At 44.4% G+C, this 26,143-nt stretch overlaps 1 protein-coding gene across 2 annotated transcripts in view; it reads left to right on the plus strand.

Annotated features, from left to right (window-relative positions):
* Positions 1 to 22,568: 22,568 nt before the first annotated feature.
* The window catches only part of PDF (peptide deformylase, mitochondrial), a 101,054-nt gene continuing 97,479 nt past the window's right edge, over positions 22,569 to 26,143 (plus strand). Inside the window, exon 1 of one of the 2 annotated variants that reach the window (XM_085638221.1) lies at positions 22,569 to 22,722. The gene's annotated coding sequence lies outside the window, so the exon portion shown is untranslated. The remainder of the gene's footprint in view (positions 22,723 to 26,143) is intronic. The other variant, XM_085638222.1, reaches the window with a different exon arrangement.

Consider the following 26,143-nt stretch of genomic DNA (forward strand, 5'->3'; position numbering starts at 1 on the left):
CTAGCTGCAAGGGAGGATGATGCGCTGATCTGTGTGCAGGACAAAGCGACAAACTTCTCCACGCTAAGCAGGCGATGCGTTGAAATCCTTGCCGCAAGGGAGGATGATGCGCCGAGCCTGTTGCGTGTGTGATCTTGTTGCGATGAAAAGAAATGGCGCTCCGCAAGGGAGCGACGATACTGATGCAATGCGATGAAAATGGCGGATTTCCGGCATCTGCGCTGCGATGTCGTGAAGCGATGAACTCGATGCGATTATCTTTCGTTAGCGAGCACTTGGAGGCCCGCAAACGTGCGATGCGATGATCTTCGGGTTAGCGAGCAGTTGGCAGCCCGCAACCATGCGATGTAATAATCTTGAGGTTAGCAAGCATTTGGCAGCCCGCAAACGTGTGAAGCGATGATCTCCGGTAGCGAGCACTCAGCGGCAGCAGCGCAATGATTTTTCGTACGCGCTTCAGCTGCGGCGGCTCGCAAACGGGCGTTAGCGACGATTTTCAGCACTCTCTTCTCTGTAGTAGAACTAGAGGCCCTGGAATTCACAGGAGCCTCACCTGCAGATAGAAATCCTCGCTGGGAGGAAACAGGAGGCTGGTGGTGGAGTCTGATGTGCCTGAGACTCCAGCAGGAGGCTAGCTCTCTTCTAGCCCTTGGATAATTGCTTTAGCAAGTTGAAATAAAAGTTCTCTTCAAAGTCCTTTTCCTCTTCTTCCAAGTCCAGTAGTAATTACTGCAGGCCAATCCAAGAAACAGCACACAAGCACAAGGACAGTCACCTCCTGCAGATTCCTTCAGTTACACGGACAGAGGTTCTTGTTGTTGTCCAGGACCAATACAAATTGTAGGGGTTTCAGCACAGATATTTATACCCCAAAAGTCTTTGTTCTCAGAAGCTACAAGTCACTGAACCCAGCCAGAACCAGTTCTGCCCAGCCCTGGAGCACTTTGTTTACCAGGCTGCATCCTTCCTTTCAGAAAGAGGGGGTCTGCCATCAGACGCACAGTGGGAGGTGGAGCCAGAATTCACCTTGCCAGGCACAGCCCTATTCAGGTCAAGGAGCTACCCCTCCCTATACTCCAAAGCAGATCTCTCTATTCAACCCAGGTCTGACTCAGCCTGCCCTGTCCCTCCATAACCAGACAGGCAATACACATAACAGCAGAGCACACTGGAAGGGTTAGGCAAGAAAATACCTACTTTCTAAAAGTGGTATTTTCAAACACAGAATATAAAAATAAACTTCACTAAAAGATGTATTTTAATATTCTGAGTCCAGGCATACTAAATTCATTTTTCTACCATGTTCTTTGGGTCAGTTAGGAATATAGAATGTAATAGTCAAACTGCCCATTCTGGCCTATGGAGAACAGGTAGCCTTACAGTAGTGAAAAACGAAATTGGGTGTAATTCACTACCAGGACATGCTACACACATCAGAGCATGTCCTACCTTACACATACAATGCACCCTACCATAGGGGTGACTCACATGATGCCAAGGGAAGGTTCAGGGGCTGGGAAGTGGGTGCACTTCACAGCCAAGATGGCAGATCTGGACTGCACGCAGACTCTGCAGTGGCAGGTCTGAGACACACTTTACAAGCTGCTTCTGTGGGTGGCGCAAACCAGCGCTGCAGGCCCACCAGCAGCATTTAGTTTACCAGCCCTGGGCACACACAGGCCACGCTACTAGGGACTAACAGGTAAACCAAATAGGCCAATCATGGAGATACCAATTCACATGTCATATTTACACAGGGAGCATTCGCGCTGTGGCACTGAATGGCAGTGGCACAGCGCCCAGAGCATCTAATACCAGCAAACACCGAGGAGATGACAGCGAAAAATGGAAGGGAGACCCACGCCAATGGTGCCAGGTCTAACGTTAGTGAACCACTGTCTGGCTGTTTTTTTAAAAGGCTATCCCTCTTCTACTGCTGCAACATGTAGTGATTAGTCTGACCTTTGTCCTTGTGATTTTATCTGTGGCATATAATTTACATTTTCTGTTTTGAGAGCCATGACAAACCATACAATGCTATGGTGTTGTCCTTGATTATTGGAAGACACACCTGAATAGTAGCAAGCGTTGTCAGTATTACGTGAATACTTGTAATACTTTAACATCTATTCTGTGATTATTGAAGCTTGTCTACTGCCATCAATTAATAAAAAGATTGGAGAAACCAAAAAATCTTAAACTGTCAAGTTTGGGGGAGGTGGTAAGGAGTGGGAGACACTGCTTGCGAGAAAACACAAACCTGCTATAAAAGAGTAAAACAATACTTTATTCTCCATACAAAAACTAAAGTCTTTAAAAAACAGATAAATAAAATCCGGTCTAAACTGACCCGGGTGCACCGTATTATCCAAATCAACACTGTTTAAGCACACAAATCCACCATTCCTTGAAAACCTGAAATTGCTACCAATGTTGACAACTTCCTCTTAGAGAACATTTTAAAGATGTATAAAGAGCTAAAAAAAAAAAAGAGCTTCAGCCAATAAACCATCCGAGTGTACACATCTAAATCTCACCAAATGGCCACACTGGACTCTCACCCTTTACCCCAAACCATATCCTCCACAAACCGCTCATCACTATGCTGACAACTCCATTCAAGAGAACCTAGTAAAATCTTATGCCTCTAACGTAGATCCTTTGACCCTCAAAATGATTACTATCTCCTGGGAAGTAAGCATATTTACTTCATCACAACAAAAACAGGCAGAATCCATACCTTTACTGAAAAAGTCTATCCTAGATCTCATATACTTCCAGGTCATGTAACAATTTGCCAGATATCACTCATTAGTAAAAACAAAACAAAAAACATTATTGGTGCATTTCCTACCCCACATATCTATTGCAAATCTTTGGAGCTCTTTACTATATGAATTGCATCCTGGATGAATCACATCAATCCAGTGAAAAGATATGCTTGGAACATGGTTACATATCGGTAGCTGTTGTCACCACAAGGAAGATCGCACTCAGAGCAGGATTTAAAGTTCGTCTCCAAGGAAAACCCCCAATAATGATGTGAGCACTAGTCCTCCATCAAGCTGGGGAAGATATTCCCCAGAATCTTCAGATATCATTCCATCTAGAATATGCAGTGCTACAGCCTTCAATAGATTGTTGAAAGGGGCTGTGAGACAGATGAACAGTGACACTGGTGTTCCCCATGCAGCAACAAAAACTACACAAACTACTTTGCTTGAGAAACCTGAGAAGCAAATGTAGTCCCTAAAGTGTAACATTGCCCAATATCTGGACAGGACACACTGTATACGAAACTAAGCCTGCTTTGTGAGGAAGTTTAGAATTTCCATTAAAGGAACAAAGCAGAATGGATGCTCTGTCCACATAATACTCATACTTGATATTTGTGCTGAATGGTAGCTCCTTTACACAGCAGAGGTCACTGAGGGACGACCATCACCTTGTGTAAACGCATGAGACTACCAGAAAGTTCTGAAATCTCTTGAGCCACTAGATTCAGTACCTATTTGTGACCAGGGAGAGAATCCACTTTATGGGAAAGCTTTACCAGAGACTTGTTATTGAGGAAATTAAATATGAAGAAATTACGCTACAGCAGACACCAGTAGAAAACTATATAAAAGTATATGTGGTGAAAGAGCAGTGTAGGCCTAAAATCAGTGCTGATTCCAGAGAGGTGAAGAGTTCACTTGAAAATAAAATACATGATCTGCAAAGTCTTAGTTAAAGGAAAACGCGTTTTGTAAGCTTGACGGCATTTTTGGTCTTAGCACACAGACACGTATTGTGTGTTCAGAAAATTTAAAGCATTATTAAACAATAGGAGCAGGAGACTGAATTAGCTAAGAGCACACAGAATCTTGGGAGCAGACTAATAAAGCACTCCCGCAAATACATCTCCATTCAAGAATAGATAATTTCTTAAGCATTGTTGGAATTACTATAAAGAATGTGTAGAGAATTAGATTAAAGTTTAAGTACACAGGTGTAACCTACATGTAATTATTAAGTAACTGATTATTTAATCTAATGTAACAAGCATTGTCTGACCAAGTATAACATGCATTGGCATAGCCAATAGGTCTCGCCTTTGGGACCTTACAAGTGTTTAGTTATCCAGCACAATATCCTTGGTGCAACAACATCAAGTGTTGCATGGCTAAACACTTATAAGGTCCCAAAGGTGAGACCTATTCAATGCTTGTTTTGAGTGAGTGGCTCGTGCAGGTAAGCCACTGTGAGGTAGAGATGCTGCGAGTGCTTTTACAGGAGCGCCTGTGACATTGCGCCTCTTCAAAATGTATCTTGGGTCTGGTGTAATACTTGTAGCCCCTATTCCTGTCTTCTCGCACCCAATGCATCCTTAAATGTCCCATGTACAGCCGGGGTTGACCCTCCTATTACCCCTGCCCTCCAGCCCAGTACTGCATTTAAAATTTAAAGCGCATTAAACCACAATGCTTAATTAAAAAAAATATTTCGTGCCTGCAGTGAGAGTGGCTCACAAAGAAAAGAAACAAGCCACGGCATCGCTCTGGCTGATGTTTGGGAGGTGGGAGGGGTACTCTATGCAGAAAGGCATTACGGCGCTCTAGTAAATAAATAAATAAAACAAGCGCGGTACGCGAAAGTGAAAGCGACCGTGTTTGGAGACGAAAGTGCACGCTGTGCTTAATTAGCCATGACGAGGGAGGAAAGCCGCTCTCGCTTCCACGGACCCTAGGCCAGGGCAAAGAGAAGGCGGGACATGCACCCGCCTTTGGCCAATTGCGTGCTGTCTTTCTTAGAAAGACGCATGCAAAGGCCAATAGCGGGTGAAGAAAACAAAAGCACACGCACGAGCGTGTGTTTCAAAGTTTAAAGCCCTTACTAAATGTCTCACCGGGCAGCGCATATGCACTGGCTCAGGCGAGACCTAAAAATGGCTGCCTGTGAAGAAGCAGATTGAGATCAGCTGTTTTCCAGTGTGAAGATAGCGTTATACTGTTGCGACAGGGAGAGTAGCTGTGTTTGCCTTGCCAAAGAGGAGGCTTGTCTTTTGTTTCCCCGTAGCAGACTCCATGAAAAGATCCATCAGAGCTCCGCCTCTTTCTACTTGGAAGAGTCAGCTTGCTGGCCCAACTTGGGCGTATAAACCTGGGTGCTTGGGTTGTGGGGGATAGGGGTGTATGTGGAAACATCGGGGGTCGGGTTGAGGCAGTGGGCCTGGAAACAGACTGAACAGCGGACCAGAGAGAAACTGCTGTGGGTGGACCAAGTGTGCCTTAATTAGCCATGAAGATTGCAACATTATTGGATTAGGCGGAGCTGCCTTCACTTCTTAAGCACTTACGAATCGGCATAATTATTCCTACTGAGTCGGTATTCGAATTAGTGCTGTACCTGTTAAATCTGTATTGATCTGTGGCCTCAGGAGATGCATGCACCTGATTGGAGACTTCTGTCATTGTAAGGCTCTGATCCCTGGGACTTCATTCTACCTGCTCCTAGGGTGTAACTCCACCTCTTGTCTTGCCAGACATGCTGCTTAACACTTTGGCAGAGGATCAACACAATAAACCACTTCATTGGTTTTCAAGTGACTCAATGTCTTTGACAAGGAGAACCTGGCAATCTCCATACTCACCCTACATCTGAAGGTGCACCTCAACCTCCAGCTATGGCCAGTACCTTTCTAAGCCAGACCTCAAACCCGTTTAAGTGTTAGAGTCACCAAGTTACGAGACATCACTTTAGGATTCGATGTCGACTGGATTAGTAGATCTTGTGGCTGAACCACAATCTACTAATTCAACGACTGAAATAATTCATACTGTACTTTGATTGCTTGCCTCACTGAGTTCATATATGATTTTCCGCCTTTATTTTCTTTTAACCCTATACCCTTCATAGCCTTTTTTTATGATGAATTTGGTTTGCCCATTTTTATGTTATATTTTTTTTATCTGAAATGTTTAACTGGTATATATAAAGCACTGGCCTGCTGCGACCAAACAATACAATCTGAGACAAGGCATTTCCTTTTCACTCCAGTTTATAACTGTGGATGTAACTGTACAGGTAGTGTAGGAGCACAGACACAACACTCATCAAAACGCTGACCTCTCTCCAGTAGCCTTACTGCCTGATTCGTTACATAAACCATCTATGTTCTAATTCTGCATATATAAGAAATCTAGCAGTATTTAGTAACTCACTCTTGCCCTGATTAGCTGGCTGCAACACCGTGCAGTGGATAATGCTGATCAACAGCTAAAAGTCGACACAAGGAAACAACAATTTGTGTGGCTCCTAAAAGAAATTTGGTCTTGTTCAAAATCCTGACTGAGTCTCCATCCAAACACCCAAGGCAGCACTCTGAAAGAAGACTCACAAATTAAGTGTAACATAATTGAAAACATCCTCCATTTTCTGGAGGAAAGACAATATGGAGTAGAATCCACTGGATGAATTTCCTCCACAATATGTGTAGGGTGAGGGAAAATGAACCACTAGAATTTGCTCTGTATAGCTTTTCAGTTCCCTTAACTCTTAAAGAGACCCTAAATGTTGAACATAACGAAGAGCATTCAAACGGCTGCTAAATTTGTTGTCCTCCCAAATATGGGACAATGCCAGGTAGCGGTCCCCCGCGTGAGAAGGGTTCGCGCCGGAGGCCGTTCCTTTCGGAACAGAGCTGCCATCCTTTGGAATTCTTTGCTGGCCCACATCCCGGGACTCACTAACTACCTCCAATTCAGGAAAGCCATAAAAACATTTCTCTTTCCCAGTCCGTAGGCCTTCCTGCGCCCTTCTGCGCTTGGTCATCTCTCTGCTGTTCAGCGCCGGGACGCCTCTTTGCTGGGGCAGCTGTTGCGCTATATAAAAACTCCTAACATAACATGACAGCCATTGGACAGTGTCAACAAGAGACGTCTGTTGCCCATGAGTCGTTTTGTTTCCTGTGGACTGTTCAAAATCTCCTGGGAGAGTCAAACCTACTGATCATGTCTGACAACACAGGATGGATGCTCACTTGAGTAGGGTGGCCTAGTCTTAATGTTAATCATCAGTGCTTCTCTGGCAGACGGTCTGGCTCCGCTCCCTTTAAGACATATATTATTTCACTGTTGCATATAAAGGCATCAGTTGACTCCAAAAAGATCATGCTGGTTACTAGTCTAAAGCAGGACAGGGCATACTTAGTAAGGTACTGAAGTGAGAAGTAACCTACCCAGCACAATCGGGTTATTAACCAGGAAAACACATTGTCATCGTCCTTGTCCGTAAGCTAAGTCCTCACTAGTGAGACACATCAATTGCTTTTGTGTTTTTTTAAAATAAGGATTTCTTTATTGGAATGCACATAATAGCCCTTTCACTATATCTATGCTCATATCATCTATGAAAACCACACCTGCTCACCTACTCTGTATATCTTCCTGTGTTTACCTGTCTCCATAGGGTGACTGGCTTCTTCCCGTCTGCAGCGAGAACGAGGTAAGACTATACATTATTAAAATATATGGTAATTAGTTGGCTATGCTGAGGAGGCCATGTTTATTCTCCAGCACTCGCGGCAGCCCTGTCCTATAGCAAGTATGGAGTCAGTTCATTCTCCATAACAAGACCAGGCTGTTCAGAGGCCGATCTCAGCAGGCACTCTTATCGCCACTGGACACCGACTCAGTATGGCAGCTACTGGTATAGCTGTAAGCATGTCCAGATAGGTGGAGATAAGCCTGCGGTCTTGCAGACCTCTTTGGAGACCTTGCAAGAAAGAAGGGAGATTTCCAAGGACTGGGAAGTTTAAAAGCAGACCCTTTTAGGAGCAGGTCTAACACAAGACTCTGTGGCCTGAACTGTGACAAACGGAGAGCAGAAAATGGAGGCACATCCATTCTCCTTTTCCTGAGGGCACCAGCGAGACAATGATATCTCCTGGAGATTTGCACGAGATTGTGGTCAGGACTGCAACTGCAGCTTTGCTGTCCCAGGATGCGGCAGGAAGATCTAGGATAGAGCCTGGGCAAATAGAGGAAGCTGACGAGGGAGAGCCTGAACTCCCAAAAGGGAAACTGGTCCAAAGGCCACAATACAACATATTACACACATTTTGATTTTTGGTTCCTGAACCCTATAATAATGATTCATCTTGCACCTGTTATGGTCCGGCATTGTTAGATACTTTACAATGCACAAAACTATTCGGACTATTATACAAATGTAATAGAAAGATATTGAGAAAAACAACAGAGTGCTGCGATCCCTGGCACATAGATATCAGCTGGAAGGTTTTGAATTTCCTCAAGCATTAAAAGTAACCTAACTTTCAGCCAGTATGTGTTTAATCTCGTTTCGGATTAATCTTTACCACAAGACGCAACAGACAGAAAGGTGGAAGGACCACTGAAAAGAGCATAGGGAGCATTGACCTTTGCCTCTAGGACTGCTGCTTGTGTGGGTTATGCCTCTCAATCACTTATGAAAGATTTTCAAGATCTATATATATATATGTGTAAAATGGAGAGACTACATAATTGTTAAGTACTATTACATTTATGGTCAGCTTGCTATCAAATACTACTTTTGACGCTTTGGGTGCAGCCGCCAAATCACCTATACCTATTACTTCTGGGTACAAATGTATCTGGTTAAAACCATGGATTCTGAATAATACACAAAGGAATATGATTTTGCAGCTCCCTTTCCTAGGGCCAAAATTAATTGGTCCTCAGAGGAACTCCAAAAAAGTCAGTGGAAGAAAGAAAGATTCTGGAAAGTTTTGAGGGAATACTTTGCAGATCATTTTCCTTTTTGTAATATAGACAATTTTATTAATCTCAAATCATGCAGGATGCTTTCACGAGACTACTTTAGTGGGCAGGCCAGTGGTTGGAGTGCCTAGACCACCAACTTTCAACATCACACCAGAATGTCGCAAAAACATACCTGTGATCACCACGAAGGTCGAAAGACTCCACACCATCTCCCCAAATTGGACTCCGTCTGTAGAGGAAAAAAGATGAGAAGATATTGAAAATGAGAAAAGGCTGATATGTTTCAAAGAAAGGACAGAAGAGTGGAAAGACTCAAGGCAGAAAAAGAGAAAAAGTACTATAAAAACCCTACTGCAATAACTCTTCTGCAGATTCAGACCTAGAGCAGGAAGAAGGAGGGGGAACTACCACATAAAACTCTGAGATCTGCCTACGATAGGATCTCCCCAATGGATGCCAAACACCGCACAAAAAGAAAAGACGAGAGGTGAAAGGACCAATTGGAGAACCATACGTCCCACTGAAGGAGGCACCAGTGAAGATGTGAGGCCCCACCTCAAACCGTCCCGGTCCTGACACTTTCCATGAGAGGGCAGTGGCTAGCCAGGTGTGTACATATGCGGTCTGGAGTGAGACTTGTGGGAGGGGGGAGTGGGGGGGGGGGGGTGAGGTGGTGGAGGAGGTCAGAACACTAAACTAATGCTTTGGGCCCAGCCCTGTTGTAGCAGAAAACTAACCTAGATGGCAAGGGGTGTAGTACCAGGAGCAGCATGCATTCCCTAAGAGGGAAGAAAGGAAAGGGGAAAGAGAAGAAAAATTAAGAAAAGTGCCACAATGTAAACCTGAAATTCTGTTCTGTAATAGAAACTTAAAGAATACGGAAAGGATAGTTAGGCATTGTACAAAAGAAGAACCGCTAAAGGGTATTTCTTTTTTAAATTTTATTTACTCTTAGCTTATCTCTTCATTCGAGAAGAGATGGGCAATGCCGGTTTGAAAGGTCGACAGATACAAATAAATCCTGGAAGAGATAAAGAAAAGAAAATAAATTTGGTTCCAAAGAGTACTCCGCCATATCAGAGTCTACTCTTCTATTTAACATAAGCTGCCGTAAAAGCTAACGCAATTAAAATTTGTCCCATAACCTTGACCTTCTGGTCCTGCTTAAGGTGAACCCACAAACCTCCACCCTCAACTTTCAACCTCCAAAGTAATAACCATTTCGATATGCAGGAGGAAGACTTCAGAAATGTTCATATCCGTGGAAAAACAAATTCTGGATAAGTGGGTGTTACACGTGGTGGATTGTTTCAAGACCGAATTTCATTTCTCACTTTGCCATTGGATTCAAGCTTGCCTGGCTGATGAGGGGGTGTTACCCTGAAACCAATCCCAGGATGCTTGTTTCCGGTCCAGGGTTTGGTTGTTCGGGCGTGACTGTTCCCATGAGGAACAGGGTCAGGACTGAATTGATTATGGCTGGGTCTGAACTGGGGTGGGGAAGTAACCTAAAGAACGATGATGGATTCAACCCAGTTCTGTGACTGGGGGTGGGTGTCTGAAAAGTTTCAGCGCTCCGTCCTTTATCTCCTTGTGTTTGCTTTGTTCGCCCTAAGTTGGCAGGGTATGCCCAGACGTGGGTCTCTTGCTCACTTTGCCACTGCATCAAGCTAGCCTGGCTGATGAGGGGTGTTACTCTGAAACTGGTCCCAGGATGCTTGTTTCCAGTACAGGGAAGACTTGGCTTGGCAGTTCGGGCTGGACTGTTCCCATGAGGAACAGGGTCAAGACTGATTTGCATATATATGGGTCTGAACTGGAGTGGGGAAGTGAGCTAAAGAATGATGATGGATTCAACCCTGATCTGTGACTGAGGGTGAGTGTCTGAAAAGTTTTAGCGCTCCGTCCATCATCTCCTTGTGTTTGCTAATTCCATTTAACACCTACAAATCAGATTTTTATGCCCTTCACCTATGATCAGACGTCATGAATTAAGAAGCCTTGCTCAATACAACCTTGCAGATGGAAAACTGAACAATTGTGGTTCTGTAACCTTCAGGATGTTTCAGACCTAAAAATCTTGACCTAAAGTGGTTGATCTGATTTGTCTTAAGAATACTTTTCAAGATGACATCTCTTGAAACAGTAATTCCTCAGGTCAGTTCAGTTTCTTTTTATGACTACTATAGACTTGCAGGTTACACATCTACATGTGCTGCTTCATCTAGTCACTGTCATTCAGATTGTCTTCAGGCCCCAGAACCATATTGGCCTTCATACAAAACAAAGGAATTTAGTTATTTCCTCACCTTGATATTTTTATTGAATTCTTCTTTCTTTTTCTTTAAGATGCAATAGGACACAGAGATGGTGAGTAAAATGTTATAAGACTTTGACTCTTGTCTAAACTGAAACAAAAGGTCCTTAGGCTAGCTCCTCCTTGCTGCCGTTAAGCTCTGTGCTTGTCTCTTCATCTGCTGCATCACTTTTCCCTACCCTCCCTTCACAGTTGCCCCAAGACTTCCCTCATTGAATCCAACTGTATTTTGTTTCTGTGCCTTATATTCTATTGCCCGAATTTCCTCAGTGCCTTTTATTTGTCAACTCGGTGCTCAATTTTCCCACCTGCTGTGTCTCTGCATTTTGTCATCTCTGTGCTTATTTGTTCGTCCGCTGTGTCTATCTCCTAGCCCTCCCTTTACTGTTGTTCTGTGCAAGATCTTTCGTGAACGTAATTTTTCTTTTTAGCTCATTTTCAGTTGCCTTCTAAATCCATTCAGTGCCTTGTTATTTTGTTAATTGTATCCCTTGTGCTCATCTCACTGTATCTGTGTCAGGAAGCTGGCACGCCTGCTTTTCCGCCGCTTCGCTGCTCCCCATCACAGTGTCCCTCCCAGAACCTACTAAATGGAGGCCGCAGCGCAGCCGCACAGTGGTTGCGCGCAGCGGGCACGCTGCTGGCACGCCTAAGGCTCACCAAAGGCAACCCTGTCTGAGCTTGGCCTGCGCCCAGTGACAGGAACCCTCGCCCTTCCATTCCGCACTGCTGCACCGCCGCAGACCTCCAAGCTCTGGATCACGGGCGCATTGACAACAACTGCTGCTGTGCATCTTCTCGCACAACCAGAAGATCTTTCTCCTGCCAACACTGTCACTTCACCTGCAACACAGAAGCAACCAACAACACCAGAAACACCGTGAACACAACTGCATCCAACACGCCAACCGAGACCGCCACGGCATAACTCCAGTGCTGTCTACTGAACGCATGATCACTCAGCAAACATGCCACAGAGATCTCGGACACTATCTCATCCTTCACCCCGGACGTCATCTTCCTCACAGAGACCTTGCTGAACTCCACCTTCGCACCAGACATTGCCATCGCCACACCCGAAGGGTAAAGATAATACACAAGGACTCCACCCCAATAATGGAGAATCTCAATTTCCAACTTCACACAGACGGAAAAAACACCATCAGAGGCACCCTCTCTTATAGACCACCGGGACCACGCCCCAACTTCTGCAGTGCCATCTTTGACCTCATCACCCCTATCGCCATCGACTCCAAACACTACCTCTTCCTAGGGGTTCTTACCTTCTGCTCAGTGTTGTACATTGGTGAGAATTTCATGTCATCTTGCTTTCTAGACTTTGCCTTATTTCAGTTCTTCTGGGTGCACAGTGGTGCTTGCAAGTTGTTTGGGTTATGAGAGTTATGAGTGCTTAGTATTGACTTTGACATGGCCCCATGTCATCTTGCTCTCTGACTTTACTTTGCTTCAAACTTTTCTGTGTGCACAGTGGTGCTTGCAAGTTGTGTGGATGAGAATTATAGGTTCTTACTATTGGCTTTGACATGGCCTCATGTCTTTTTTCTCTCTGATTTTGCCATACTTCTGCGTGCAAAGCAGTGCCTGCGATGCACATTCAAGGTCTTTCTGCTCCTCACTTGTTTTTCGCACCTCACTGACCAGAGTGAAATGGAATATGTTGTGAGAAGTGTCTGTGGAATGTACAAACTCTGCCTCGGAGCCAAAATACAGAGGCTTGGCCAGCCACTGTCTTGGCCTTGACGCAAACTGGTACAGCCTGCTCGATTTTTTCCAATGAGAATGGGGCAGGGTTTTCTAGAAACTTCGCCTCACGTTAAATAATGATATTTAAGCTGGAAGCTTTCGTAGGTCAGGTGGAAGCTCACCACAGAATAGACGTATTGCTGTGGACGGTGACGGAACATGGGTCCTGACTGACACTCCTACCTGGGCTGTTGAAAGGGCTTCCCCAGCTAAAGAGCGGGCAAGGAAGTTGCAGAATCAGTCGGTGAGGTGTTCCTAACCACTTTCTCTTTTCTCTCTCTTTCTCTCTCTCTCTTGTATATATTTTCTACTCTTTGCCATCTGTATATATATTGCATTCTATATTGATCATTTATTTCAATTGTTCATTTATTGTAGTTAATTGGCATCTGGGAATCTGCATTTACCGATATATTTGGCCTACCGTTTTGAACATTGCATTAATAAACTTATGTGTGTTATATTCCATACATTTGGATTTGTTTATTTACCTCGCCTTAAGGGAGTGTTGTGCCTTACCTCAGTCTTAAGGGAGTGTTGAGGTTTTAGATGTGGCTTGATGGTGAGCAGCCACATTCATTACAATTCCATACATTTGGATTGGTTTCTTTACCTCGCCTTAAGTGAGTGTTGTGTCTTACCTCTGTCTTAGGGGAGTGTTGGGGTTTTGGATGTGGCTTGATGGTGAGCAGCCACATTCAGAACACACGCCCCTCCCCCCCCAGCTCCACTCACAGAAACTGGAAAAATATATTAGAAGACCAGTGGAACAACACTGTCAATGCCTACCTCCCTTACACAACATCCAACCCAGAACAAACTGCGTAGAACTTCTCACAGTGGATCATGGATTGCGCAGACTTAGATGCCCTCGCCAAACAAGCCAAACACAAAGGACCAGCCAGAAAAGCCAGCTGCTTCACCACAGAGCTCAAATTCATGAATAGTAACTGCCAGCAACTAGAAAGGAAGTGGCACACAAACAAGGAGACAGGAGACCATACCTCATTCAAAACAGCACTTAACCAGTGCCACCGCATAGAAGCTGGTGCACACCACCGCAAGGAGCTCTTCACCATAGTGACGTTCTCCAACCGATAATGACATCACCTCCTCATAAGAACTGTGTGACACCCTTGCAGACTTCTTCCACAACAAGATTTCAAACATCTACGAAAACTTCAAACCCCAACCCCTGCCGCCGACAGCATCAGCCTACTCACACCCATGAACACCTGCATACCCGTTGGGACGCTCTCACAACTCAAACCACAAACTCCATCATGAACTCCGTACACTCAGGAGCACTCACAGACCCTTGTCCCCACCACATATTCAACCTCTGGAGAAAGACGATCGACGACTAGTTTAAAAAGCCCTGAATCACCAGTCCCTCCTTTCCTGAGGACTGGAAACACACCAAAGTGAGACCCCTCCTAAAGAAACTATCCGCTGAACCGAAGAACTACCGGCCCATCTCCCTGCTCCGCTTCCTGACAAACGATCTCGAAAACAATTAACCAGCAACTCGCCAAACAACTGGAACACTACATCCTCCTGGACCCCTCTCAAACCGGATTCCGAATCACCCACAGCACCGAGACAGCCCTGATCCAGCGACAACATTAGAGCCCTCCTGCGCCACAGCGAAACAGCAGCTCTCATCCTCCTCGACCTGTCAGCGGCCTTCAACACCGTCTCAAACACATATTGATCAACAGACTCCACCAAATCGGAATCCAAGTAGATGCTTTCAAATGGAGCGTCTCATACCTCACCGGAAGAACCCCGAGAATCCGTTTCCCACCATTCACCTTGGAACCCAAAAAGATCTGCGGCGTCCCACGAGGAACGTCCCTCAGCCCCACCCTCTTCAAAACGTACATGAGCCCTCTGGCCAACACCGTCAGATCGCACGGACTCATCATCAGCATCATCTCATACGCCGATGACACTCAGCTCATCCTCTTGCTGTCAGCAGACCTCTCCACCACCAAAGCCAACTTCCATGGATGTATGATGAATGTGGCAGACTGGATGAAGGACAACTGTCTCAAGCTCTACACGGACAAGACAGAAGTCCTCATTTCTGGGAACACCTCGCCATGGAAAGATGCTTTGTGGCTGGGTGAACCTGGCCCTTCCCCCGCGCCGCCAGACAACACCTGTAACCTTGGCATCATCTTGGACAGCAGATTATCTATGCAGAAACAGGTCAATGCGGACTAGTATGCCTGCTTCCACACCCTACAAATGCTTCTTAAGATTTTTAGGTGGCTCCAAACCAATCAGAAGGACTGTCACTCAGGCCCTCATCACTAGCTGACTGGACTACAGAAACACTCTCTACGTGGGAATCACTGAACGCCTCCTGAAGAAACTAAGACAGTACAAAAAACTCAGTGGCAAGACTCATCCTTGACCTCTCCAGATGGACTTTCATCACTCCGCACCTCTAGAAGCTTCACTGCCTCCTGTCCAGAAGAGATGCCAGCTCAAGATATTGACCCATGCATACAAAGCCCAGCCCAATGAAGGACCAGCGTACATCAACCAATGAATGACCTTCCACCAACCAACCAGACACCTTCTCTCACCTGGGGGCCAATGCTTGGAACAACTTTCCCCTGCACCTTAGGCCCGCCTCATCGCTCTGGTAATTCAGGAAGGACTCAAGACCTGGCTGTTTGAATGAACTGTATAATATATGGACAACTGAACTGTGAAGTTGATGGCAAAATGATGCGCCATTATTCAATGTATATTATGACAAGTGATTTGCACAGTATTCTTGCTTCACACATCCACGTTACCCTCACTCAAATCACCAACTTTTCCTCAAAACTCTTTCTCCCCACCTTTTTTGGGCACCGTTATTAGTATTGTATAAAAAGTTTTTGCAACTATTTTGATGCACAGTGTGATTAAATACACTGTCCAACTATACAACGTCCTCCTTAAGTTTGTTTATTTTCACTTACTTTATTTGTGCTATTGAATGCAATTTCACTGGAACCACTTAATATTGTACTGTTTGAATGAACAGGCACCACGAAGCAGCTAACATCTCCAGCACCTCCAAACCATCACTGGTGATTTGCCACGCTTTATAAATCGTGACTAATTGAAATCAATTTTGATACCGTCTCTAGACCAGTTATTCATCATTGCAAGATTCAGAACATATCTGCACAGAGTATTTCTTCCCCAAGATCGAATGATCATGCTTCAACATCACCTAGGGGCACTGCTTATCAGAGACTGGGCTCCAGCGGAAACATGGCTTTGAGTACAAGGCTTTATTCAATCACACAGCAATGGTTCCATGGGCTTGCCTGTACCTGAAAACATTAATTTAATATTATCTTCTGTCACATTGGAATCTAGTCAATTTGGATGGGTCTACTATATGCATTTCCTCCGATTGCCGAACTGTAAGGCATGTTCAAAGGGGTTCAGCATGAGAAGGTCAAAGTTCTATTGCTAGCTCCCTTTGCCCAAGGAGGCAGTGATTCCCACTGCTACTTAAATTATTGAAGGGAACACCAATTGTTTCAAAGTTCTAGATTTTCTTAAGAATGTTTTTTACTTAGTTTGTCAGTATCTTCGTACAGAGTATAATGAGCAGCGATTATGGGAGGCAACTCAATCCCAAAAGTTAAAATAATTGCAGGTTGACCGCTTTGTAGCTTTGACCATTGTAGACCTGTCATTTTTTACCACTTCCATCCTGGGATCTCCCTCAATTGTTGATGATTTTAGAGAGTCCTCCTTTCCAGCCATTACAAACCATAGCTTTTACTATTCTATATGCTAAGATAGCCTTTTTATTAGCAAATACTTCGGGTTGACAACTAAAACTAGGAGCACTTAAAAAGAAAATTGTTTCATAAAATCTTTATAGACACGGTTATTCTTAGACAGGTCCTTTATTCAGACATGATTTTGTACTAAATTTCATTTGGAACAAGAGATTCTTCCAGTTTTATCCCCCCCTCCAAACCTCTCAACTTCAGGAGAGAACAACTTACATTTGTAGGCTGTTAGAGCAGCGTTATTGGTTTATCCGAGTCATACAGCATCTTTTTGTTCGTGTCACTCCTTATTTGTCACTTTTTGGGCAAATGGTAGTGGACACAAACCTTTTAACTTCTGCAGTAGGTTGCTGAGTGAAATCAGCTATTTTCACTACTTACAAATCAGATTAAAGATTATGTGTAGGTCATCCAGAAAAATGCTAATTCCTGGGCTGAGGCTAAGGGCATCTCAAACATGCCAACAGACCTGATTCAGGTGGGAGACTCCTGATATTTTAAGCCAAAAATTGCATGAATGAATATGAATGAATAGAATACTTTTATTTGATTTGTTAAAATCGTAAAAGGGTGGAACATACCACCATGTGGTAAACAACAACATATTGAATAAAAATAAAACATGCCCCCGTGTCCTGGGCGACATTACACAAATATACATGATGAGTAAAAACAGGGAGAGCGTTTTTAAATATACAACAAGAATACAAACAGTAATAGCATTTTATAAGACAATGGCCCTCTCATTAAAAGATTGGGGCCAGCAAATGACTGTTATAACAAGGGATGCTACACACGTTAGGGCTTATATTTGATTAGATGTGACTGTCCCCCTTGTCTCAAGTGAAGTACTTGAAGTGACTTGGAATAAAAGAGAAGAGGAGGGGGAGGAGAGTGGCTGTGCAGTGCATCAAGGAGGATCTGGGTCCGGGTGCAGAGTATCCATATGTCCCAGTTCCTCTTTTGCTGCTGCCTTTTTTTCGAGCTCTTGAGCAGCGAATGTCAGGAATTTTATCGTTTTGCAGGAAAGTTGTATCGAAGACCCACTGAGGCATTTTATCACAGCCGCCCTGCAGGTCCTAGCCTGGGTTTCTCTTAAGATTGGCCTCAGGAGGATCTTCCTTAGATTGTGTAAGGCCGGGCAAAAACATAATAGATGTAGTAACGACTCTACTCCCTTGTCACAGAGGCGACAATCCAGAGATGGCCAGGTCCGTAACCATTTTGGGGTAAGGTCTTTGTTCAGAAACCACCCCAATCTCAGTAAGCTTAGTTTCCTCTTATAGTGATCCCTAAAGCATTCTTGTAAATAGGGTTGTTGTTTCAGTTGTTTATACGTTGGCATCACGATCCAGGCATTACTTTTGCCAGCCACTAATGCTTTGTCTATTTGCAACGATGCTTGTTTGACGGCTTTGTTGGTGATTTGTTTAAAAGCGAGATATGACATTGGTGAATGCCAAGCTTCTTCCAGGTTTAGCGATAGAAGCGCTTGCCTAAGAGACTTGCATGTGGAATTGGTCTGCCTAGCCTGTTTTTCGACCACTTCTCAACAGTGATGGGCAAGCGTGTTGTCTTCGGCGTCCCTCATGCCCCAGTAATATTTGGCCAGGACCCCTTGTCTGGCCGGTATCTGGTTTGTTAATCCGTATTCCAGGCGTATTTGCGCTTGGGAAATATGGCACGGAATTGAGAACAGTTTTTTTAACAATCTTGATTGAGCAACATTTAGTATTTTAGAGTCCTCGGTGGCCATCATTTCCGAGCCATATGTGATTGAGGGCAGAAATTTTGCTGCTACAACCTTTAGCAAGTGACTGGTTGAGCTTCCACTTAGTTTTTTTGTATCGTTTTGAAAGCGGATTGAAGTTGTTTTGATTTTGTATTCCCAAGGTCTAAATTATGTTTATAGTTTAATTGGCGATCTAGTAGAATGCCCATATATTTGTATTCATCTACCTGGTTTAGAGTACAAGAATTTATCCTCCAAACAAATTTTGGTCGTTATTTCCGAGTGCTGGAGAAGCATAGGACGTTAGATTTTTTTAGGTTTATTGTTAGTTGTGCATTTGCGATGTACGGCGCGAGTTGTGAAATCAGCCGTTGTAAGCCAAGTGGGGTTTGAGAGAGAAGCAAGATATCATCCGCATATTGCAGACTCGCTATGGTGGTTTGTCCCAATTTCGGTGGGTCACCCTGGATTGTGCATAGGTCGCTCTCTAGGTCGGCGGTATAGATGTTGAATAAGCTAGGGGCCAGCACACATCCTTGCTTTAGCCCGTTTATTGTTGGAAATTTCTTTGTTAGGCGCCGACCGTCTCCTTTTTTTATTTGGACCCAGGTATGCAAATATAAGTTGATGATTGCTCCCAATAGGTTGGAAGGGGCGCCTCAAGCTTACATTTTAAACCATAGTTTGGATCTTGGCACTTTATCAAAAGCAGCTTTGAGGTCTAGAAATCATGTATATAGGATGTTAGAGTTGTCAATTGCTTTCTTGGCTAGGAGAGTTAGTGCTGATAAGTTTGTTAGGGTGGCCATACCGGCCCAGAATCTTGTTTGTGTCTTTGGGATCAGGTTTTTGCTTCTGACCCAAGTCTCCAGGTCTACCAGTAGGTTGGATGCGTAGATCTTGGCCTCAACTTCTATTAGGGCTATTAACCTATAGTTGTTTGGGTCTGAGCGTGTCCCTGATTTATGAATCGGTTGAAGGATGCTGCCCCTCCAGAAGTCAGGAATATTCCCAGTCCTTAAGCTGTTACAGAACAAGGGGGATAAGAAGCTAGACCAAAACGTAGGATCTTGCCTGAATAGAGCGTTGGGTAGGCCATTTGGTCCGGGAGCCCCGTCCGCTCTCAAGTGGTTTATAATCCTCAGAACCTGCTTTGGAGTTATCTGGTGTGTTTCTTCTTTGTGCTCCAGAGTGGCTAGCTTACTGCTTTCTATATAGGTTTCTCTATTTGTGATTTGTGATTTAGTTTGGAATGGCTTTATTGGGTCTGGGACTGAAGCTTCCACGGGTACCAGACTAAGGGTGTGAGGTGAATCTTTTTGCTTGTTGGGATTCCTGGCTTCTGGTGTTGTTCTCGAACTGAGGGTCGGATTGAGCTCTGTTGGAATATCAATTATGCTGTCTATGCGCTTGTCCATTGTGGTATTGTATGTTGCATCGATGTGAGCGCTCCACATTTGATCTGTCATGTCCGAGTTGAACTGCTGCTGTTTGCCGTTAAGCATAAGGTTTATTTTTGCCCAAAACTGTATAGAATTTCGCAGCTTACTGGCATGGAGTATGGTGGTCTCGAGGTTTTCCTTATATTTTTGCTTGTCCGCCTTGGTTTCACGTTTTAGCTCCTTTTTTAAATTTTCTATTGTTGTGAGAGTTTGTTGTGATAATTGGGGGTCCTTTTTTTGAAGTGACCTTAGGTGTACATTCAGCCGCGTTTTTATTGAAAGCATTTTTGGCGTATACCACTTCCCTCCTCCGTTTCTTGTTGTTTTGTGTCCTCTGCACTTGTTTTGGTATTTTTTGTTGATGTTGACTACGAAGGACTCCCAGGCCTTTACTGTGTCTTGAGCTTCTACTGGCGGTGAGAGCAATGAGCGGCATGTCTCCATTAGATTGGAAATGTTGTTTTCATTCCACTTTAATCGTTGTAAGTTGAAAAGTTGAGTGTTCAATGTTAGAGGATGCGCCTGCTCCGACCCTTTTGGAGTGATAGATAATGTGAAGATCTGGGGGTAGTGGCGCTTTCAACCCTTTTGAGGATATGGAAGTCTTTGATATGAGGAAATAGATCAGGGTCTGCTAACATAAAGTCTATTGTTGAGCCTGTGTTCCTGGTGACCCTCGTTAAGGCTGCTGGTCTGTCCAAGGGGCCCCTTCCATTTAGCATGTGCAGAAAGAGGTCTTCCAATTTTGCTGTGCATTTCTTCCCCATTGCATCTTGTCTTCTTCGGTAGCCCTGTCGGGGCTGTATAAAGCTCGCTAAATTTCCCTCCTGGCCTTAGATTAGGTTCATGTTGAAGTCGCCTGTTATCAATTCTTTGTATCCCACGAGTGGCGAGTTTTTTGTCTGCCAGGTTTCCTGAAAGAGAAGTATGTTGTGTTGTGTGATGAACTCTATGAAATCGTCTTCTTCTAGCTTTGAGCTTAGCCCGTTGACGTTCCAAGAACAGATCTTGCAACCCTGCTCTTTTCCTGATGTTTGTCTTGGGTTCATTCATTCTACACCCCTCTGATTTAAAACCAAGGGAGCTTGTGGGTGCCCCTCAAGTGTGACTTCTTCATGTTGAGCAATTGTGATTGTGAGTTGCCTTGGTAGGAGGCCTTCTTCTGCCATGGTGCTCCTTTGGTCTGGACCTTTCGCGCCTTTTAAGAATTTTAGCTGTGTCCTGCCTAAAATTGCCTCTGTTTTAGTATATGTCAATGGGAAAAATACATTCCCCTAATTTATTTTTATATTTTTGCAAAATCTATTTTCCAGGTTTTAAATGTTGGTGTGTATGGCATCTCAATATCAGAAATATGTAGAGCGAAAACTTGGGCTACCAACCCACATATTTGTGCATCACTATCATCTGGATGTATACTCCAGATGATGAATTTTCTGAAGCGGTGTTATGCTTATGCTTTGGTAAATGAACTTTCTGAATGAGAAATTTTTTTTAAAGGAAATAAAGGTGGGTGTTGCATTCAACTATATGTGTGTAAAATCTAATTATTTCAGGCTATATCCTCACAGAGTAAGGACTATGGCAGATATTACCTGATCAGGTGGTAATGCTAAGATTATTTACCAGTATTCTTCATTACTTTGAATGATGGTCTTACTCATCAGTTCTCAAAACCCATCTTACCATCCCAGTACATTTTGAGCTTTGTCTGAACACAAAGATTGGGCCAATAGGTGTGGTGTTCATAGCCAAAATGATTAAAGACACAGTAAGAATATTATTTTCTATATTTCAATAGAGAACACTTTATTTTTTTAAACAATTGTAGTTGGAAAAGCAATAGATGCCTGTTTCTCATGTAAGAATGTGTCTCACGCAGTAAAGGATTGTGACAATATCCTGATTTGGAGGAAATAAATTTACTGTTTAAGTCTAGCATTTTACAGAAGCACACCTCAGTTGCATCCCTGAAGAAATGGTGCGAGACATCTACAGACAGCTCCACACAGTTACCAGATAGTCTTACAAATGCACTCACCACAATCATGACCCAGTACCAACTGAAGCATGCTCATTTGTTTATTCTTACACTTAACGTCTGAGTATTGGAGAGCATTCTTGAGCAGACACATGGGGATAATTCTCAGAGGGTGGATATTAAAGCCTAATATCTTTGGTTGTCTTGTAAAAAGAAAATGGTACGTCTACTGAACATACAAAATTTGATTAATATTTCAAAATGGCAATTGTTCAAAGTAATCCTACTACTGCTTATTACAGATCATGGGCATTTGCTCCTGCTGGTTAAAGTGATTTTTGACAGCATTTGATTTGGTAGGTCCACCTCGCAGTCCTCAGCAGATTCAAAGGTACTGCAGAGGAGACTGGTGGAACGTTTGGCGAATTAGGAACATCTTTTTTATAGCCCGTATTCTCTTATGTGGTTAGGGTGTCAGTACTCGAGTCGTGGGTTTGGAATACGATGTCCATCAGAGGTCTCTGCTTTCCATATTATGCCTCATTCGCATCTATGGGAGACCACTAGTGAAGATGTGGAAGTGGAATCTGAATTTCCTGTGCTAAACTAAATTCCCCACAAACGAAAAAACCTGTAACAATGTGCGTCTGTCAAGCAGCTTGTTCAACCTCACTCTCTTCTCCCTTTACGCGTACTCCAGTCAATCACCAGGCAAGCCATGTGCTTCAAGTTGTTCGCAGAAAACAACCGCGTATATTTTAAACAATTGGACGAATGCGCATGCGCACCGGAGAGACACTTCCTGGTTGACGAGAGAAGTACCATCATAGAGTGGAAGAGAACACAGGCACCTGGTCCTGAGGCAGGTGGAAGAACCCGGTACCAGCGTGAAGGATATCGGTGCAGGTGCGTAGACTCTAGTTTTACATAGACTATATCCGCCTCACAGCACTCACGGTAGCGCGGCCCGCTACCGCGAGCCACCCGGTCTGTAAATGCGCCAGGAACGCGTCACCTCAGGCGCGACTGACTGCGCACAGCCTGTGTCCCCTGGTCTCTGACCCATGCTGTTTGGTTGTCCTTTGCTTCCCCTTGAGTCCCGCACCTGCTGGTATTACGGGGATGGGATGGAGTATTAAGAGACCTTCCAAGATCCTCATCCACTGTTCGGCCGCCAAGCGTTCACATTTCATTGTTACATGCTTAAGTAACGAGTCCTGTTTTATATTTTATTCCTGTGCATTCTGGTATTTGGAGTCCTCTCCTTCTCGGCCTTTTTCCACGGACGGAATGACCTAAGCACTTGTGAATCTAGAAAGTTGGGAGCTTTGCTGCGAGATTCGCCAGATGCGCACCCACTGCTCGGAGGGAGTACGTGAGGATGTTTCCCAGCCCCGTGTGACAGCATTCGAGATCGACAGAGGCGTACTTTTTTGGGGGTTGGGGTGGTGGTCGCGTGTTATTGCACCCAGGCTGTGACATAGTTCGTGTTCGGATAATCGTATTCTATTGTAGAATGATCAAGATACCTCTAGAATCAGACACACTCGAGGCCTATGTGTACACCCCTTGACACTTCGGCGTGTTCATGATCCTGGTTACAAACTCATCTTCCCCAATGGGATCTATTAACTCTTAACTACTTTCTAGTGGCTGGAATGAGCTGCCAAAGAAATATACTTGACATTTATTCATGATGTAATAGTGTTACGGATCTTTCAAACATTCAATAAAGTTGCTAGTTTTCCCTCACTTAATTTGGGTTGTGAACTAGCATAGTGTTTGGGTCCATAAGTTGGGCCAAGGCTTTTTACAAGTGGTATTGACTGGCTTCGCCGCCATGCTACAGTCTGACCAAGTCCTATATTTAGTTAACAGTTGGGGGCGAGGAGGGAGTAGAGGTTTCAGTATTATTTGATGATCATATCATGGCTTGATAGTGACTCAATCAATGTAATTGTTAGCTGATATATTGTTTTATTAACAGAAAATCATCTATTTATTACCAATGAAGCTCCTTTTTAATATGTCATCAAATTTACCAATTGCTATAGCTATATTATTATAAATGTTTGATCATTGTGTACTGTCAATCTTCCATTTTGCTATTCAATTTTTGTTTAGATGTTGTGCTTTTATGGGTATTAAGTTACCCGAATAAAGTCTATGAACTGAACTGAACTGGGCTCAATCAATCAAAACAGGATTTATAAAGCGCTGCTAATCACACAGTAGGGTAACAGGTGCTTGCAGGTCCCGGAAGTCTTAGTCAAACAGGCAGGTCTTGAGAGCCCTTCGGGATTCTGTAAGGAAGTGATGGTCCAGAGCTGCAAGGGAAGGCTGTTCCAGGTCTTTGCTGCAATGTAGGAAAAGGAGCGTCCTCCACTTCTGCATCTGTGAATGCGGGGCGTGTGGACAAGTGATCAGGAGGCGGAGCTTGTAATTCTCAATGGTTGGTGAAAGTTCAGGCAATGGTTGATGTAGGCAGGTCCTTGGTTGTGTAGTGCCTTGTGTGCGTGGGTCAGCAGCTTGAATTGGCATCTCTTCTGATTGGGGAGCCAGTGGAGGTGCTTGAGGTGGGGTGTAATGTGGGTTCGTCAGGGGGAGGAAGAGTCTGGTTGCGGCGTTCTGTATGGTTTGAAGCCTCTGTAGGAGGTGTGTGGCAGAGAACGTTGCCCTAGTCCAGTCTGCTGGTGAGGAGGGCCTGTGCCTCATGTGAAGGGGTAGCCAATTAATAATCGTGTGTAGCATGTGCAGGGTGAGGAAGCAGGTGGAGGAGATGGTGTTGATCTGTGATTTCATGGAGGACTTATGATGTTTCTGGCATGGTCGGCAGGTGTGCGTGTGGGTCCTATGTCTGGGGGCCACCAGGAGTCAGTTGTACCAGGAGTTGCTCTTACTGCCGAAGATAAGAACATTTGTCTTGTCTCTGACAATAGCTTCAGATAGTTGTTCTTCATCCAGTCGGCGACGATTGTCATGCAATTGTGGAAGTTGGTCCTTGCGATGGTGGGTTGGTCCTTGTGGTGGTGGGGTCGTCGGTGAGGAAGAGGCTGAGTTGGGTGTCGTCTGCATAGGGTACTATGTTGAGACCGTGTGCTCTGACGAAGTTGGCCAGTGGTGCTATGTAAACGTTGAAGAGAGTAGGGCTGAGGGATGATCCCTGGGGGACTCCGCAGAAGATATCGTTGGGTTTGGAGGTGAAAGGTGGTAGACTGACCCTCTGGGTCGTTCCGATAATGAAGGATGTAATCCATCCGAGCGTGTCCACATGGATGCACATGAGGAGTCTTTTTATGAGTGTGTAGTGGGAAAAAGTGTAAAACTGCTGTGAGGTCGAGTAGGATTAGCACCACTGTTTCTCCTTGGTCGAGGGTGGTCCGGATGTCTTCGGTGGCTGTGATCAGGGCTGTCTCGGTGCTGTGGTTGTTGCAGAATGTGAATTGGGAGCCGTTGAATAGCTGGTTCTGCTCCAGATAGGTTGTGAGTTGCCTGCTGATGTCTTTTTCCAGTACCTTGGGAATTTGGGTGGAGGTGGTGCGAGGGCTGGAGATACTGAAGTGGATGATTGAGTGGTTGGTCCATGTTAGTTCTGTATTTGATGCAGTTGCTTGAGGTGAAGATGGGTTCCAGCATGTGTCCTGCTGTGTGCGTTGGGTCATGGATGATTTGGGTCAGTCCATGGCTGCTCATACTGTTGAGGAGGTGGGGGGGGGAGGAGTTGTTGTTGGATTTGTCAAGGTGGTAGTTGAAGTCACAAAGGAAGATGTAGTCTTTGGAGTCCATGGCGAGGGGCGCAATGAAGTCTGCAATGGTGTTGCAGTGCTGCAGCGCGGGCCAGAGGGGCGGTATGTGAGGGTGCCTCTGATGGTAATGCTGTCTATGTGGAGCTTAAAGTTGAGGTATTCCATAGGGGTGGTGGTGCTGGTGCATTGTATGGTCTCCTTGTTTTATGGTACTTTCAGTCCGCTTCATTTTATGCAATTCATATATTCTGAATTCAAACACTGTTCATTTGAACAAGATGTCTGATACCAGTGTCTGTATGTGATTCAAGCTCATCAGAGAAGAATTAGCTTTTTGCAATAGCCTAATTTCTTACAGGTGATCTTTTCTTTATTCTTAATCCTTAAAGTCTTGGTCACAATCATTACTTATGAGGTGCCCCTGCATTGCAAGACAGGAGGAGAAAAATACCTGAATAATGCTGCTCTCTGATCTAGCGCTCCAACATGGGTGCTGAAAAATCCTAGCTTACCCAGTATTTTTCTTGACTAATCAAATGCCAGTAGTCGGGGGTAGGGAGGAGAGGATTGTCATGCCTGTG

This window comes from Triturus cristatus, chromosome 12, assembly GCF_964204655.1.
Source record: "Triturus cristatus chromosome 12, aTriCri1.1, whole genome shotgun sequence".
Taxonomy (NCBI): Eukaryota; Metazoa; Chordata; class Amphibia; order Caudata; family Salamandridae; genus Triturus; species Triturus cristatus.